The sequence below is a fragment of the Rissa tridactyla genome, chromosome 5 (genome assembly GCF_028500815.1).
Source record: "Rissa tridactyla isolate bRisTri1 chromosome 5, bRisTri1.patW.cur.20221130, whole genome shotgun sequence".
NCBI lineage: Eukaryota > Metazoa > Chordata > Aves > Charadriiformes > Laridae > Rissa > Rissa tridactyla.
Genome location: NC_071470.1, coordinates 43,081,291 through 43,097,235, shown reverse-complemented (window position 1 = coordinate 43,097,235; position 15,945 = coordinate 43,081,291). Strand labels below are relative to the sequence as shown.

The following is a 15,945-nucleotide window of genomic DNA, read 5'->3' as shown; positions in this document are numbered from 1 at the left end:
CATTTGCAAACTATTGTAAACTACTAGAAACAGTTCTAGCACAGATCTTACTGTAGATGAGGCTTTATGGCAGAGACACCCATGACAGTCTTTTGGAGTTTCATTTCTATGTTCATTAAGGCATCAGTAACAAAATCCCCACCAGAACAGGGCAGAGACGTGATTTAGGCAAATAATGCAGGAACGTTCAATTACTTTTCTATACTGAAGCGTGAAAAGAGGAAATACGGTTAACAGATAAAGTGCTTCAAGAGTGTTCTGAAAGCTTATTTGATTGAATGTAGTTTTGCAAGCCAACATTTGTGAGCACCTAACTGCAAACAGGCAACTGTACAGACACTTGGTGATGGAAAGGATGACTTCTTTGACCAGAAAGAGTAAAGGTAGAAAAAGCATGCAAGACCAAAGACAGCATCCGTAGCACCGAGAACAGCAGATCAGTAGCAGACTGGCTGAAGTGCTGTACGGTACTGGCAGTTACTACTGAAGCCAGCACCAGAAACAGATGACAGAGATGGGCAGTGAGGAGACCTATTCAACTTCACTATTAAAGCTACTGAAGACGACTAAGAAAAAGTGTGCTTGGAGCAACCAGGTATCTCTTCCAGAACTCTGTTTTCCCATTTGATGTGTTTGAGAGAAGCTGGGAGAAGACAAGAGAAATAACAGGATCTGGAAGATGACAAAAGCAGGAAAGACACTGGGGGTATGCCTCCCTAGGTAACAAAATACCTTCCACTGTCCTTGTCAGCAGTTATCACTTCCAAATCAAGATTGTTTTCCAGGTCTACCAGTATCTGACTAAACTACAATCTGAAGAGCCCATACATAAGTTAGCAGAGCTTCACTGTGATGCTCTTGAAAATAAATCTCCAGTTCAGCTTACTTGTCCTTTATTATGTAGCAATCCATAATACTTGGTGACATAGGCTTCAGCGTGCTTTATTAAATTGAACACTGTGAAACACCTACTTGTATTCTAAAGTAAGATTGAAACATGTCTTTATTTCAACAACTATCAATGCCTGTACAATAGCAGGCATCTAAGCATTTTTTTATTCATTCTTTGCTGAAGTCTCCCTTGAGACTTTGATTCTCTCCATGAAAGAATTACGTGCAATCTATACAAACATTTGCATATATTATGAACTGACATTTTTATAAAACTTTTTGCGCTTTTCTCTTGTGTAATGGAACAAATTTTCTTATAATTCGATAGGGAAGCAGGGAAAACATTTTTTTTATGATATATGGGCATGTATGTTCAAAAATGTCATATCAAAACAAATAAATGAAAATCCTCTCCTGCATCAAGACTACACATCATAATTCAGACTTGTGGGATTTCCACGCTTGCTACAATGACACCTTCCTTTACCAATCCTTGCACCAGCGGAGAGGTCAGCATAAAGAATCAGGTATTAACTTGGGACACCCTGTTCCTCTTTAATTTCCCCTCCCATTACAGGTGAAATAGAATAATACCGTTCCCTTCTCTAACTACCCTCCCTTGGTTTAAGAGAAAGATTTTTAGAATTGAATGGAGCACAGCACAACCATTAAGGGTACCTGACCTGCCACCTAACCTCTTCCACTTATCTACCCTGCACAATATTGTACAATACCACCACCAGTCCCAGAAATAACATAGCGACATTAATGTGGTGCACTGACCTAGCTATTTTCATCTACTTCTAACTTCTCTATATGCAGTGCTACTCCGATTAACCTCTGATGCTTAGGTGACCTGCTCAGAGTCAGCATATAAGCTCATTTTAGAGGCACAGACTCACACATACATCCATATATATGTATGTGTGTCTATATATGTGTATATATATATACATACACACACAAAAGGGAGAGCATGAGGAAGTGCCAGCTACAAGTAAAAGCTTAGCTTGAATAACATTAACAGAAAGATGCGTATGGCAGCTGTGTGATGGAGAAGCAGCCAAATAGACACACTGAAGCTAAATATCTCCTAAGCTCATTAACACGTGAAAACTAAGCACTAAGAAAAGGAGCACTAAGAAAATAGCCTCTTTGGCTATTAGGTATAAGAATAAAACAGAGCTTGCTGTTTCAGCATCTAGTACTAACCACTGTCATGCACAATATGACATAAAATGATATTTTCTGTGTTCCTGTGAATTGCATTCCTTCCAAAATGGAAGGTACATATAGCACATTTTGGGCATCAGATACATGCCATATCAGACCTCAGTTGGCATTCTTCCAACTTCAACTTCTTATAACCCTTTTCCCAAACTTTGCTTGACAGTTTAAATTATGGTTTTTATCTCAAAACAAAGAATGAGAAAATTGTAAATTTTTGGTTCATTTAAATGATTTTGATAACTTTATCATGGGAATGGATCACCTTCAAAAATCAAGGCAATGCAAAACAAAGCGATTAAATGGTCATTTGCCTATTTTACACCCCATAGCTACTCAAGTGCTGAAGTCAGCTCTCAAGCATGTACGTTCCATGTATTGAGTCAGCCACACTGAAGATTCTTATAGTGTGGGTTATTAAAAAAGTATAAAATCCTTTCTAACATTTTCCACAGGTTAAAGATATGATTTTGAATGTCAAATAACTTCAACTATATGGAAGTTTTTTCTAAAAGAACTTATCATGCTTCAGATTTTTCTAACATGTAAAAACGAAAGGAGTAGCAAAATAACCTTTAAAATAGTAAAATAAACAATTCGGTTCCCATTGACACAAAAACTTATCAATAAGTTTTGCTCAACTTTCCAAGAACATTCAGATGAACACAGAACACATGTAAAAGAGTTCAGTCTAAAATTAGCTTTCAGAAAGTCATAAGAAGTGGAGAACAATATTCAGACATTATGAAAGTTAAAAACACAACTGTTTTTTTCAGAGGAGCTGTGCTGCACAACGTAACTCAGTTATACTTAAGTAAAATCTTTAAGTTACAAAAAGAAATCATGTATATTTACTGAAAATGGCTACATTTAGCTTTGTTTCTGATCTGTACCGTCTCAGTACAGTACCTGCCCCAGCACTCCACCTTAATTCACATGGATTGATGTGAACAAACCTTGTATTCTGTAACAGAGAGGATCAGCCTAACAATCCTTTCACTAGAACGCTATTTGCCATTGAAACGTGCTTGCTCAGGGTTATGCTAAATGATGAAAAATTACATTAATTAATGGGCTGATGCATTCTAGAATATGTTTAGGGACTTTTCGTCCCAGTGATCAGCCTCTAAAGATACATGCTGCTGAAATTATTGTATGCATTGGTCTGTACTGATTTAAAATAGGTCAAGATGAGGTAATTCAGATCTATTCAGACTATTATTTCACCTGATAGACTGGGAGATGAATCTTTAATGGTGAAAGACAGACAGTAAAGGTTGGAGAAGGTTAGACAGTAATCAAAAAATGCATATTAAATCACATAAATGCATTCAGGAACTGCCAAGAAGTACTTCTGGTTTTGTCTAATGCCAATGCAAGGCATTCCTGCTACTACAATCAATTCTAGTAGCCATTAAGAGAATTAGTATGGGGTAAAATGAAATCACTAGCTCAAAGGTTACTCCAGTCTCCTGTCATTTGAAGTAATAAAAACCGACTGTATTTTAAAACCAACATATACGGCTATGCAAAAAATGAAGGAATTTGAAAACTTGCAGGTACCCAATCCAGAAACCTCTTTATAATAAATATTATTTAAATGCTAGGTGGAACCAACTGTTCAATTTGTTTTCACATACAGTAAATGTTACAATTTATGTTGGCATTTGAATATAATTTACTGATTGGAAGTAGAATATTTGAAAATGCTAATCAGTATGTGTTCTTTCAGTGCCTTTCAACTCAAGCTAATTGATGAAGAAGTAAAAATAGTGCTACTGAAAGCTATAAAGACATGCAGAACGTATTTTGGAACTAGCATAATGGATTAAATTCCCTAACATATTTAAACCAGTCTTAGCTTTCTCATATAACAAAATACAAGTTATTTGAACAGTGTATACTTTTTATACAAACACACAGAGACATACCTAAAATTATCTGTAGTTTAACAGGTGTAAATCATTACCGTATTGACATAATAAACACACTGACATACTGTTGTATTAAGGAGTAGCTTTTGTTAAGTGAAGGGTCAAAAAAGACATTTAGAAAACAAGAGCAGCAATCAACACACCCCAAACTATGTAGCATCATTCACAGTAATATATGGGACCATAAGGCTGTAGACAGAACCTGTATCTCTGTTTACTTTGGGAAGAGATACTTTCACCTACTTTTTTAGCAGAGCTCAGTTCAATATTCAATTCTAAAAGCAGAAGGCCCGACAATTGTGAAGGAAGCTATATAAACCTAAAGAAATTATTAGCACACAGGTTAACAGAAATTTAAGTGTAGAACTCTCCCACTGGTCTGTCTTCTTTTATGCCCTGCAGCCAGAATATTCCTAAAAGACTTTATCTAACATAACATAATATGACACTTCCATTCCCGAATCCACTAATAGCCAGTTAGCCTGAAAACTATGATTTACTGACGATATGGCCAGTGGGATTAAGTTGTAGGAGAAAGATTAAGGCTTTGTTTCAGAGTGAGAGATGAAGTACCTTGCCCTGCCAGAAGGCACACTTCCGAGACACAATGTGGTACTCCACTATCGCACAATGTGGTTGTGCCACACAACTCTGTCACGTGTTTCAAGATACACGCTCCCTACAAGCAGAACTGCAGAAGATCATCCCCAGCACGTACAATCTACTGCAACTGGGCAGAACTATGTTCAGAAGTTTGTGCATATAATAAAATAACCGAGAAGTAAATATACGGAGATCATATGGACAATTTGAAGAACAGGGTACACATCAGCCACCTCCTACAGCAAACTAGGAATTACTCCACGCGAGATGGGTAACTCAACAATCAGTGTGTGCTAAAACAAGACTTCTGATCATCCCAACTTTTTCTATGTGTTGGAATCACTGCATATGATCACAGAATAATTTATGTTGGAAGGGAACTCCAGAAGCCATTTGGTCTTACCCTGTGCTAAAAGCAGGTCTAATTACATTAGGTCGCTCAGCACAGTGTCCAGTCATTCGTGTCCTGTGATCATCATGCTATTCATATGAAGGTTCCTCACTATATGAAGGACTACCCCTCTTTAAATAAACAATAAATAAACAATATACTACTCTCTCGTAATTCTGTATTGTTTTCCCTGAAAAATACAAGAGCGTTTTCTCAGACTATAACTTGAGGATTGCATCCATCTGTCCAGGACTGCTAGACAGCCAGAAACCTGGTTACAGCAGCAATTCTGACTCAGCTGTGAGGAGGATTATTTAGAGCAGTCCACAGCTGATGCTTATACAGTTTGATGCCCTTTCAACGCATTACCTACTCGAGATGCGCTGATTAACTGCACATCCAGTATGGGCATATAAATGTATTTCTTTTCCAGAGCGCCCTGTGTGAAAATACTGTAACCCTAATAGAATTGCCATTAGAATTCAGCACTGCCTTTAGAGTCAGTATCTGTTAAAGTAAACTGGAACATTACATATATAGTGTACCTACCTAGTGTCAGTACTCTGCAACGATGCCATTCTGCATAGGTTTATGAATTCAGCCCTGAGGAACTGATTGTTTGAACTAAAAATTCCTGCCTCCAGACTAAGGGCTAGTTCCCATTTGGCTAACTCTAAATTTAGTCTAAGAACACCAGAACTCAAGTTGTATGCAAATGGCCTTGCAATTCCTGCAATATACGGCAGCATTTCTAGCTCTGTATCACCTCTGTCACAAAAAGGAAGAATAACATATGGCAAAAAGAAATGTGGTTGCAAAGCCCAATAAATTTGGCAGGAGGACAAAAAGCCCTTCAAACTTGTAACTCAAGGATGGGATAGTCATTTCAGTCATCTTTTTACAGTCCCATCTGTATAATCAGAACTTTTTTAAAAAAAAAAAAGGCTGTAAATTTAAAAACTTCATATGTGTATTTCTATTTTTATAAGCTCATGAAGTTTATTTAGCCATCTGTTACCTCTAGGGCCAATGATTTTAGGAAGATACCTTGAAATTAACAAATAAAAGCATTCTGATTTCCTTACTATTTAACTAAACATAATGAATTTTCTACTTCAGTTAGTCTATGTTACGAGATAATTAATATAAATGCTGCAGATACCATATCAGGGAACTGCAGCTGCTTATTCTTACTGCCTCAAATTAATGTTCCATACAGACATTCTGCTCATGATTAATGTTTCATAAAATTTAAAATGATTTCAATTAAATTACATTTTCATAAAATAAATCTGATATTTGTGTCCTCACAGTTTTAAAGACTTCACATTTAAATAGAATGAACATTTCTGAGTGCAGGAAAAATAGTAGTAAGCAAAACATACACAATTTATGTGCTAAGATAGTATTTTCAACTTTAAATATGTAAACTTACTAAAACACTGTAATTAAATAAGACAACAGCAATTCTTTAATCTCTGAGAAGTATCACAGACCTGATGTGGAATTTGTTAATTTATTTTCTGGAGGACAGTCAAAATATATGGCTTCCTTTGCTAACTGCTGATAACCTTTAGTGTTGGTTACCATTTCTCATCATGCTCTGCTATTAATTTCTAAGGATGAAAATGATGTTATTAATCCATAAATTGCATGCTTATGAAGCTAGATAGTCATCAAAAAAGTTAGATAGTAAGGAGATACTCCACTGTAAAATGCAGTATTACAAGATCTTTTCATTCCCAAATATTTTCATATATTCAATTGAATCCAGTATTTCACATAATATCAAATAGGGACAGAATAGCAATTTTGTCAGTGGCAAAAGCTTTCCAGCCAACCATACCCCAAAAGGTGAGTTAGTTTTCTGAATTCAGTTTCAAGGATTCCTGAAAGCATTACACAGATCTGGTACAAAGTCAGGACATTTTCTTCCTTTCAAAGACAAGATTGACAGGGTCCTACAAAAACTTTTTTTCTTTTGACATAACATCCCTTGAAACCTAGTACACGAGGATAAAAAAATCACTGAACAATGTTCTTTATAAGGAAAACTGAAATATATATATTATTTCAACATTTCAAATTAGACATTTTCTGAAATCAGTAATATTCGGGGCTGATAAGAGGCTTGCAGCAGTTTTCTTCTTTTCCTATTTAGATTGTGATATGATGCTTTAAACCACTTTGTACTTACCCTAACCATTTTCTTCTGTGTCTTTCTTGAATGCTTCATCACTAACATTGCTCTTAATCACTTAAAATTGTGCATTAAAGAACACATGTGCCCCAAGACCTCCCAGTGAGGACTGAGAGGGTGGAATCACTCCAATTTAGTTATTTGTGTCTTTCTTAAAGTGAGGCCATCAGAGGTAGACAAGCTCTTTCTCTACTACTGAAGAAAACTATGACAGTCAATCCATTAATTCAGTAATATAACAGCAGGATCCACTCCCCCGGCACATGAATCACATGCACTGAGATGCAAACTCTACTACTTTGTACCACCACCTCATTGAAATCAGAACTCCAGTTAAATAGACGTAATCTGCAGCTGCATCTCTGCACAAATTCACTAATCAAAAGTTGAAGGAGAAATTAAGAAAGTAATGATTTTAAAAAGATATGATTAGGGTACAAATATCTGAAATGTTTACACATGCATATATGAAATATGTTAGTAAAGTGCAATTATGTTTTGCTAGTCTATGCACCAAACACGAAATGGATTGTTCATGAATGTCTGATGTAGATCAGAGAATTTTTATGAGAGGTATATGAATATTCATAGAGATAAGAATTTATTTAGACTTGGTAATTTCTAGTGTGGTTGGTTATTCCTATACATCTTTTAAATCCCCAAATCCTGCATTAACAAGAGTGACCCTACCGGATTACATTTATTATTTGTGGTGAGGAAGAGAAAAATTGTTCAAAGTGCTGTTTTATAAATAAGAAGGGTATGAGAAGCATGCACCGGTGTGGCATGTGGGTGTGTGAAAATGTTGGAAGGTACGGTGTTTGACAGGATACCATTGGGAGACTTTGCAGCTTAAAGGACTATAAATCTGCTGCTTTTTCACCCATATAGTCTGCAGGAAGAAGTCCATGGAGAAAACTATCCCCAGAGGTACATCTGAAAGGGGAACAGATGATACTTTACCTCAGCAGAGAGTCTGGCAGCGAACTAATAGTGGAGATAGCCAAGGACAAGAGCCAAGGAACAAGCCAATGAGCTACATTATTTGACAGTGCAAATATACCCTTATGTGCTCTCCCGTATTCCTTAACCCCAAATTTGCAGCCCAGAAATGGAGACAACATCATGTTCAGCATAAGAAGACGTGGCTCCAGAGCAAGTTAATGGTCACTGAACTATTTCGCAAGGCATGACAATGTTGAGGAAAAAAAAAAAATACATTTTGGGTGCTCTCTTAGTTTAAGGAACAGATTTAACACCTTTCTTCAGGGGAGATATTGAACTACAATGCTGAAGATGAAGTGAGTACCCTAATGAACTATGTCATCATAAAGTAATTATTAAATAAAAATGTGTAAGTTTACCTTTCGTAAAGCTTTCAATTTTCTACAGGAGAAGAGAAAATAAGACTTCCAGACGCTGGCACCCTTCTTTCAAAATAAAATTGTCAAGATAAAATTAATGGAAAAAGGGAGATATTTCCACCAAGAAAGCTGATCTTATTTTCATCAAAATATTCAGTTTTTTCAACCTGTTCTACTGACTGAGGTACAGAGATAATACAGGTTTTGTCTGAGCAGACTGGATTCTAACCCCGGGGTTGCTGTTTTGCCATTACAGATCAGGGTCCATGCATGCAGACACAATACAGATACCCAACTGAACGTAGCAACAGCATGCACTTTTTGGAAAGCTTAAACTGAAGCTTTTCTGCTCTAACATATCCTGTTAGTGAGCAACAAAATAGAAAGTTCTTCATCTATATAGCCTTTCCATTTCAATTGAACAAAGACTAAAAGGGAAGAAATAGAAGATATCTGTCATTTGACCAGCTGCATTGAGTAACTCTCCTAAACTCTTTAGACCTCTTCTTAAACACAGGGATAAAAACCTAAGTTACCTGAATTGTCAACAGAAGACCCCATGCAAGTTTAACAAAATCAAAGCACTCAGTGAAGTTAATGTGCAAGGCTATCAGAGACTTTGTAGCTTTTGTCACTTGCAGTAACACCAAATACAATGTTGAGGAAATCCAGTTATAACACTGCCACTTAAGATTTCAGAAATCTATAAATTTCTCCAGAAAGCTGATGGCATTTCTTTTGTTAAGATGAATGTTTGGTCTCCAAATGGCTCAGTGCATTCTGCTGATATCTATACACCTCCTGTGGTATCTAGGAAATGCACAGTGTTCCTTGGGAACGCTGTAGTAGCTAAACAAGAACTATGGTATGTATTACAATTTGGGGCCATCAGAGAGGAACATCAGGCTTCAATCAGAAAATCTGCAAACGGAAGAAAAACTAAGGAAAGGACTGTAAACCTACAAATGAATGAACTCCACTAACCTCATTTGCAGAGAGAAAAAGCTTACTAGACAGGAAAGGGAGACAGAAGAAAATTTTCACCACAGCAAATGCAGCAAAACAGTAACATCCCATCATTAAGAATGACAATTCAGAAGCTGCAGAGCTGTTTTAAGGATGGCTGTTTATGGTCACACCAAACTGCATCAAGCCTCTTGTCTCCAAGATCGGCTATTCACAGGTGCTGTAGAAAGGGTGCTATTTTTGTGATATGCCTTCTCCTCCTGTTTGATCCATGGCTCAGAGATGTCTTGAGTTCGCAGAATTTAAATCGGTAACTAATGCAGAACCTGATCATTTCTGACTATCTGCACATTTCATGTTTCAAGGAAATAAATACTCTATTTTTATGAAAGGACAAGGAGAGAAAATCTGCTTGATTAAGATCCTCCTGAAATCTATTTGTTATTCCATAAGGGTAAGGTTATGAAGCACAAGTTGCAAACACAAATAGCCAACACAACAGGATAGTGATAAAATTCTGTATCGCTATTTATGAGACTCCACTGTTTACTTGAGCCAGGTAAACAGGCAGTGTCTCCAGTCATTTTCTTTTTGTAAAATGGATAGAGTTTATAAATACTGGTACCAACATCTCAAAACTTAGCCCCTGACAAGACATGGTCTGTGGGGGTTACGGAATAATGTAAGACTGACAGCGGTATGCCAGACCAAAGGCTCATCTAGCCCAGTACTCACTCTCCAAGAATGGGAAAAAGTGGATGCATAGTGAAACACATAACGACAGAATAAGTGTTTCCTCATCTCCAACCATTTGTGCACAACAGATTTCTAGAGCCAGATATGAATCTAATCTGGTTTCTCTCTTGGTGGCCTCAACTGAAGGCACATGTAATAAAAAAATCCACAATTTTAAAATAAAATTTCAGCTTCTAGATATAAAACTAGAAACAAAAGAGTATAAATACACTGAATACAAAATGCAAAGCTAGTTTAACATTAACCAGCTGTTCTTAAGTCCCTAAGACATGTCCAAGTCTTCACTGAGACACTGTTTTGCTCAGCTCTGAGACATATCGATGTTGCACATGATGGCTGTTGTACTCATCTGGTGCAAATCACAGATAAGAAATAGCCATTCTCAGAGGGACCCAGCTCCAAAGAAAACCATCAAGTCATCTTTATATGTTTGCAGTCCTCATATAAGATGGATATGTTATAGAGAATCTTTAATACACAGAGTAAACCTAGGTAATCTGTGACATTAAACAACACCAGCTGCAAACCAAGCTCCATGAGGGATCAGTCTCAGTATCATGACATATTTTAGGAAATGCTTCTTTTCAAGCTGCAGTCTATCCACGTGGAACTGCAGTATACTTGCATGCACTCTATCTGCATGGCTATTTTGCAAGTACGAAAGTTTTTGAAAGGAGCTGCTTACAGCAGGCACAAATCAGCACCATTTGTACGCAGAACAGAACAAAGCTAATATTGCTAACGAAGACCACTATATCTTTAAGCAAACTTCTTATCATATTAGTGTATGTTGAAGATCCCAGCATATTTCCTGACATTTAGAGAAATTCTCATCACATTGAAATCAGTAGTAATGATTTCAGTACAGCCAGAATTTCATCCCCACTTTGGTGCTGTCTAGACCAACTACTTGGTCCTTTGAAAAGGAAGGGAATGCTAACACTGATCAACAGACATCTTGGTAGTTGTTCAAACAATTCTGTTGACATTGTTCACAATGAAAAATGTCCTAAGTTACGTCCATTAAAAAAAAAAATATATATAGATATATAAACTTTTTGCTTAAGGAAATATGACTTTTTTGAAAAAAAACAAAAAAAGCTACACAATAACATGTATTGTATTGTAGACAAAAAACTACACAATAAGAGCGTACGTTGCTTTTCCATATCGTGATTAAGGACCTTTCAAGACAAAAAGAATATGGACAATTAGAGATGCCAGGCAGCAATCTCTTCAGTTATAATTTTGCTTGTTAATCATAAAGCATGAAAGGTATTTGAACTAACTGGATGTGTGATTATCAGCACCATTGCCTACAGCTGAAAAGAACTGCCAAATGTCATCAACTGTGAACCTCTTCACGACCGCATCTGAGACTTCGAAACAACTATTACTCCTAATAATGGCATCACTGTTCTGTACTGTTTGCAAAAATTCATGAAACTGTTTAAACTGCCAGTGACATCAGTACTTGGTCAGAAAGAGTGAAAATAATGAATCAATAGCTGAGGCTTTAAAAGTAAAAACCAATACCAGTATTTAATTATTTTAAGAAATAATCAAATGTCTACTGATAATGGTTTTGAAGATAGTTTAGTAAGAGCAGTAAGAAATATTTATAGTGTGAAATTATGCCTATTTTTTCACAGACTCTTCTGTTCTCTGTCAAAAGGTTTTTAACATAATTTCCTAGTTATTATTCAGACAGCACTCTATTTTATGTTACTGAACTTCAATTTCATGCATGTTTCTCTTCTGCCCTTTGTGAGCTGTGCTCTTAAAAGTGTTTTCTATTTCTGAAAACACATCACTAACTACAGAGAAATGTGCAGAAATATATCACAGTGGTATCTGAACTTTAGTGTTCACACAACAGCAGTAAAAATGATACTCTCAGGTCTTCCTTCAACAATGATCACCATTAAGATCAACATGGCAGTACAGAGTCCTGAGAAACTAAACTATTCTATTATATTCTCTATATATATTATATACTGCTATATTGGGCCAGCTGGATCACCAGGCTATTCAGGTAGCTTTTGAAGATAAAGGCACTGACATTTACGTGTGAACCAACTACGGTCAAAAAACCCATGTGGTTTTGTTATCACTGCACTGAGCTCGGAATGACGTTGCTTTCCTCCCTGCACGGCTCATTGCCTCGGTTTCAAGGTGCTGATACCGCACCTCAGTGACTTGCAGAGCACGGCAGACGCCTGTTTACAAGGTGAAGCTGAGGCACAGCACATGTCTGCAGACAGAGATTACTGGATTCAATAGCAGGCACCACCACCAAGCAAATTTACTTGCAGAGCAGTGGGTCCAAGTTTAAGAGTTTCTCCACAGCTCTCATTTCATTAAACAAACAGAAATCCTGGTTCCATTTACTGGGAGCTTTGTCACTGATGTCAGTAAGGCCCGTTTTTCCTTCAATGAATATGAAAAAACTCATACTCTACTGTGCAAAGCCCACCCCTCCTCCTGGTTTGGCAGTTGTGATTTGAAGGCTACAGTGTGCCTACTGCTTGAATACCTGAGTGGACTTGGCATTTTATTCAGCTGTTGCTGTCTGCATGTATTACAAATAGATACCGTCGACATATGTTTCTACTTTAAGAGCCAAGATTGCTATTATTTCTTAATATGCAAGGTACTTATATTGAAAATTGGTGCTCTAGCCTCATTTTATATTGAATTCCTGTTTCAGCAACAAAAAAAATGCTATGGTTGCCCATGGATTAATAAAAGCTGGTAACTATGAGGAAGAATAAATATAACATAATCCTATAACATACTGTACAAAACACAGAGTACCTTTGTTATAACTTAAAGTCAATCCTGGAAGATAAATTTATGGTTTTATTGTTTTAAGTAGGACTGGATGTAGTAAGTACTTTGAAAAGGTCATTAAGTAAAGAGAATAATTTTATTTAAAATATTACGATACAGTAATTACTGAATTACAGTATTAGATCAGCAGGAAATTGCTTTAAGTAATATTTGACAACTAAAATGTGACCACTGTGGAGCTTTTTTGATTTAAATTGATATAACAATTGTGCAAACTTGTCTTATAAGCTTGGTTGTTTCCTATAACATTAAGACATTTTGCAGGTTTGGTTTTTGTGTGTTGTGGTGCTGTTTTTTTTTTAATAGCTTGTTCTGCAGCCCCTAGAATACAAATCCAAAATGGATTATGGATTTGATTTTAATCACAGACAGGGACAGAGAACAGAAGGCACTATACGTGCCCTTTTGCCACACTGCCACAGACCAGCACCTCAGCATAAAGGCCATGAGTGTTCCTGGTTCTCTTCAACGGAAAAACTAATTAGTTTAATTTATTGATACTTTATGTTAAAATTTTGTTAAAGTAAAGGTATCTGGCTTTACGCAGAACCAGTTGAAGAGGACAGCATTCATTCTGTTGGCTCAGCTCTGACAGACGCAGCAGAGAGCAGACACATTCAAAGCATCACCACTAATTCTGCAGTGATTATAGGACTGCAGTGTATGCAAAAAGGTTATAGCCATTTTTAAGCTTTTGACACAGTTGACTAAAGACCTGTTAAAAAGTCAAAGACAGCTGTGAGTGCTGTCTACTGATAATCATACATGAGTAAGTGAAAATGAGAATCTAAGAAGACTAAAAACATTTCTTGCACAACATGATGTAGCACGGCCAGCAGTTGGCATTATGGTAACCTAGTTTAACTTTCTGTGTACAAAAATTCAGTACAACTTCAACCAGTAATTTCTGAAATTAGACAATATCTTGAGCTGTGGAGAGATTTCTTTTTTTAAAAAGTTACAATGAACAGTATCATTTCCAAGTTGAAATGAGAAATCAAAACAGACAGCCCGCCATGGTATCATAACATTATTGTTTAAGCCTCAGAACATAAACCAGGAAAACTCATTAAAGCTTTAAACTTTAAAAGAAAATAGGTTTTCCTGTACAGGCTGAGAAGCAAAAAATATTTAAAAAACCATGGAACAGAATTTCTTTTTATTATCTTCCTGATACTAGAAAGTAAATTTGTAAATTTTGCTATTGATGCCTCAAGACATGTTATACCATATTTTGGGCAAATCTATTAAACAAGAAATTAAGTGGACAGATTCATAAATGGAATCATAAATTAGCAATCAGATTAAAATAACGCCTACTGACTTAGTAGTACTGTTTCTTTCAATAAGAGTCAGCATGAGGGAGCTGTGTCCAATTAATAGCACTGCACAAATTCTCCCCCTACCACCATGACATTGCTGTATAAAATATCTGATGTAAGTAAATAACTTACTAAAATAAAATAAATGGATACTGAATGTCTAGTAACTGCTTTAAGCTCAAATATGTCAAGAGAGTTAGACAGGTATCTTAGTAGGAATTATTAAACAAGGAAACAGAAACTATGACATTTTCAAAAGACGTTGACATTGATCACCTGTGAAGAAGATGTAAGCAACAGCTCCTCTGATTATTCAGTCACTCAACAGTGATGATAATCAGAAGAAATTTCCTGGGGATACAGGCAGCGATATTGGCCCATGGGGGGCAGCAATTCACACAAACTCTCCAAAACCTCTCTGAAAAATGGTAACTAGGTACATTAGGTATCTAGATTTTATTTGTCTCATTTACCCGCGTCCCCCCCCTCCCCAAAAAAAAAAAAAAAAATAGGTCAGCTCTTCAGTATAAGTTAGGAACATAAATACGTGGTTGAATCTAGACAGAAAAAGGCCAACCCAGAGGAATTCCTCTTCTCTCTTCTTTCTACATGAGGCAGCCAAGTACCTGCCTGGTGGGCACAAAACTGCACTCTCGAGCCAAAAGCATAATTAAAGAATCATCATCTCCTTGCTATTCACTTTTTCTTTTTTTACCTTTCTCCCCCTTCTAAGCTGTTTCTTTCTTTAGTCTTTCATATTTTGAAGTGTCAAAAGCTAATAAGCCACATATTTTTTCTTTTATATTTTCTTGTACAACGTGTAATACACGTGTCTCATTTAAATCACTTTGGTCTTGAAAAAAATTCTGTGCAATGAATTATTGGTCAGTCTGCATGTGCTTCTGTATCAAAATACCTTTTATAATTATCTTACTCTTACTGAGTGAACTTTGCTTTGAAGCAAACTAATATGTATTCTTTTTTGGAAAAATATTAAAATGTAAAACATTTTTTTACAAAAAGACAAGATGCTGAGCATTTTAATCTAAAGTAATTGATTGGCATGTATGCAATCACTACAAAGAAAACAAAAGCATACTTTTTGAGTCCATGTCTAACAATTTTCCCTTATAGCATTTGAATGATCTGATATCTCACCAATTAAGCATATTCAGTTTAAAACAAAATGCAGTTTAACACTGAGAGACTGATAGTAAAAAATAAGATATCAGCGATAATCACCATTACCACAAATAAGATTTTAAATTCTTTACTTTGGATTCTTTTTCGTCTTAGAGTATACGTGTATATTTTAGTTCCTTGAAAAGCTTACACTCAGTATTTTCTGTTTGTTATACTACGAAGATGACAATAGGCAGATGCACTTTGTTTTCACAGTTACTCTTTGGCTTCCACTGCAAAAGGAACTTTTCATTAT

At 36.2% G+C, this 15,945-nt stretch overlaps 1 protein-coding gene across 2 annotated transcripts in view; it reads right to left on the bottom strand.

The window, feature by feature from the left end:
- Nucleotides 1–15,945, bottom strand: part of SPOCK3 (SPARC (osteonectin), cwcv and kazal like domains proteoglycan 3) — a 287,250-nt gene that overhangs the window by 25,422 nt on the left and 245,883 nt on the right. The gene's annotated exons all lie outside the window — the stretch shown is intronic.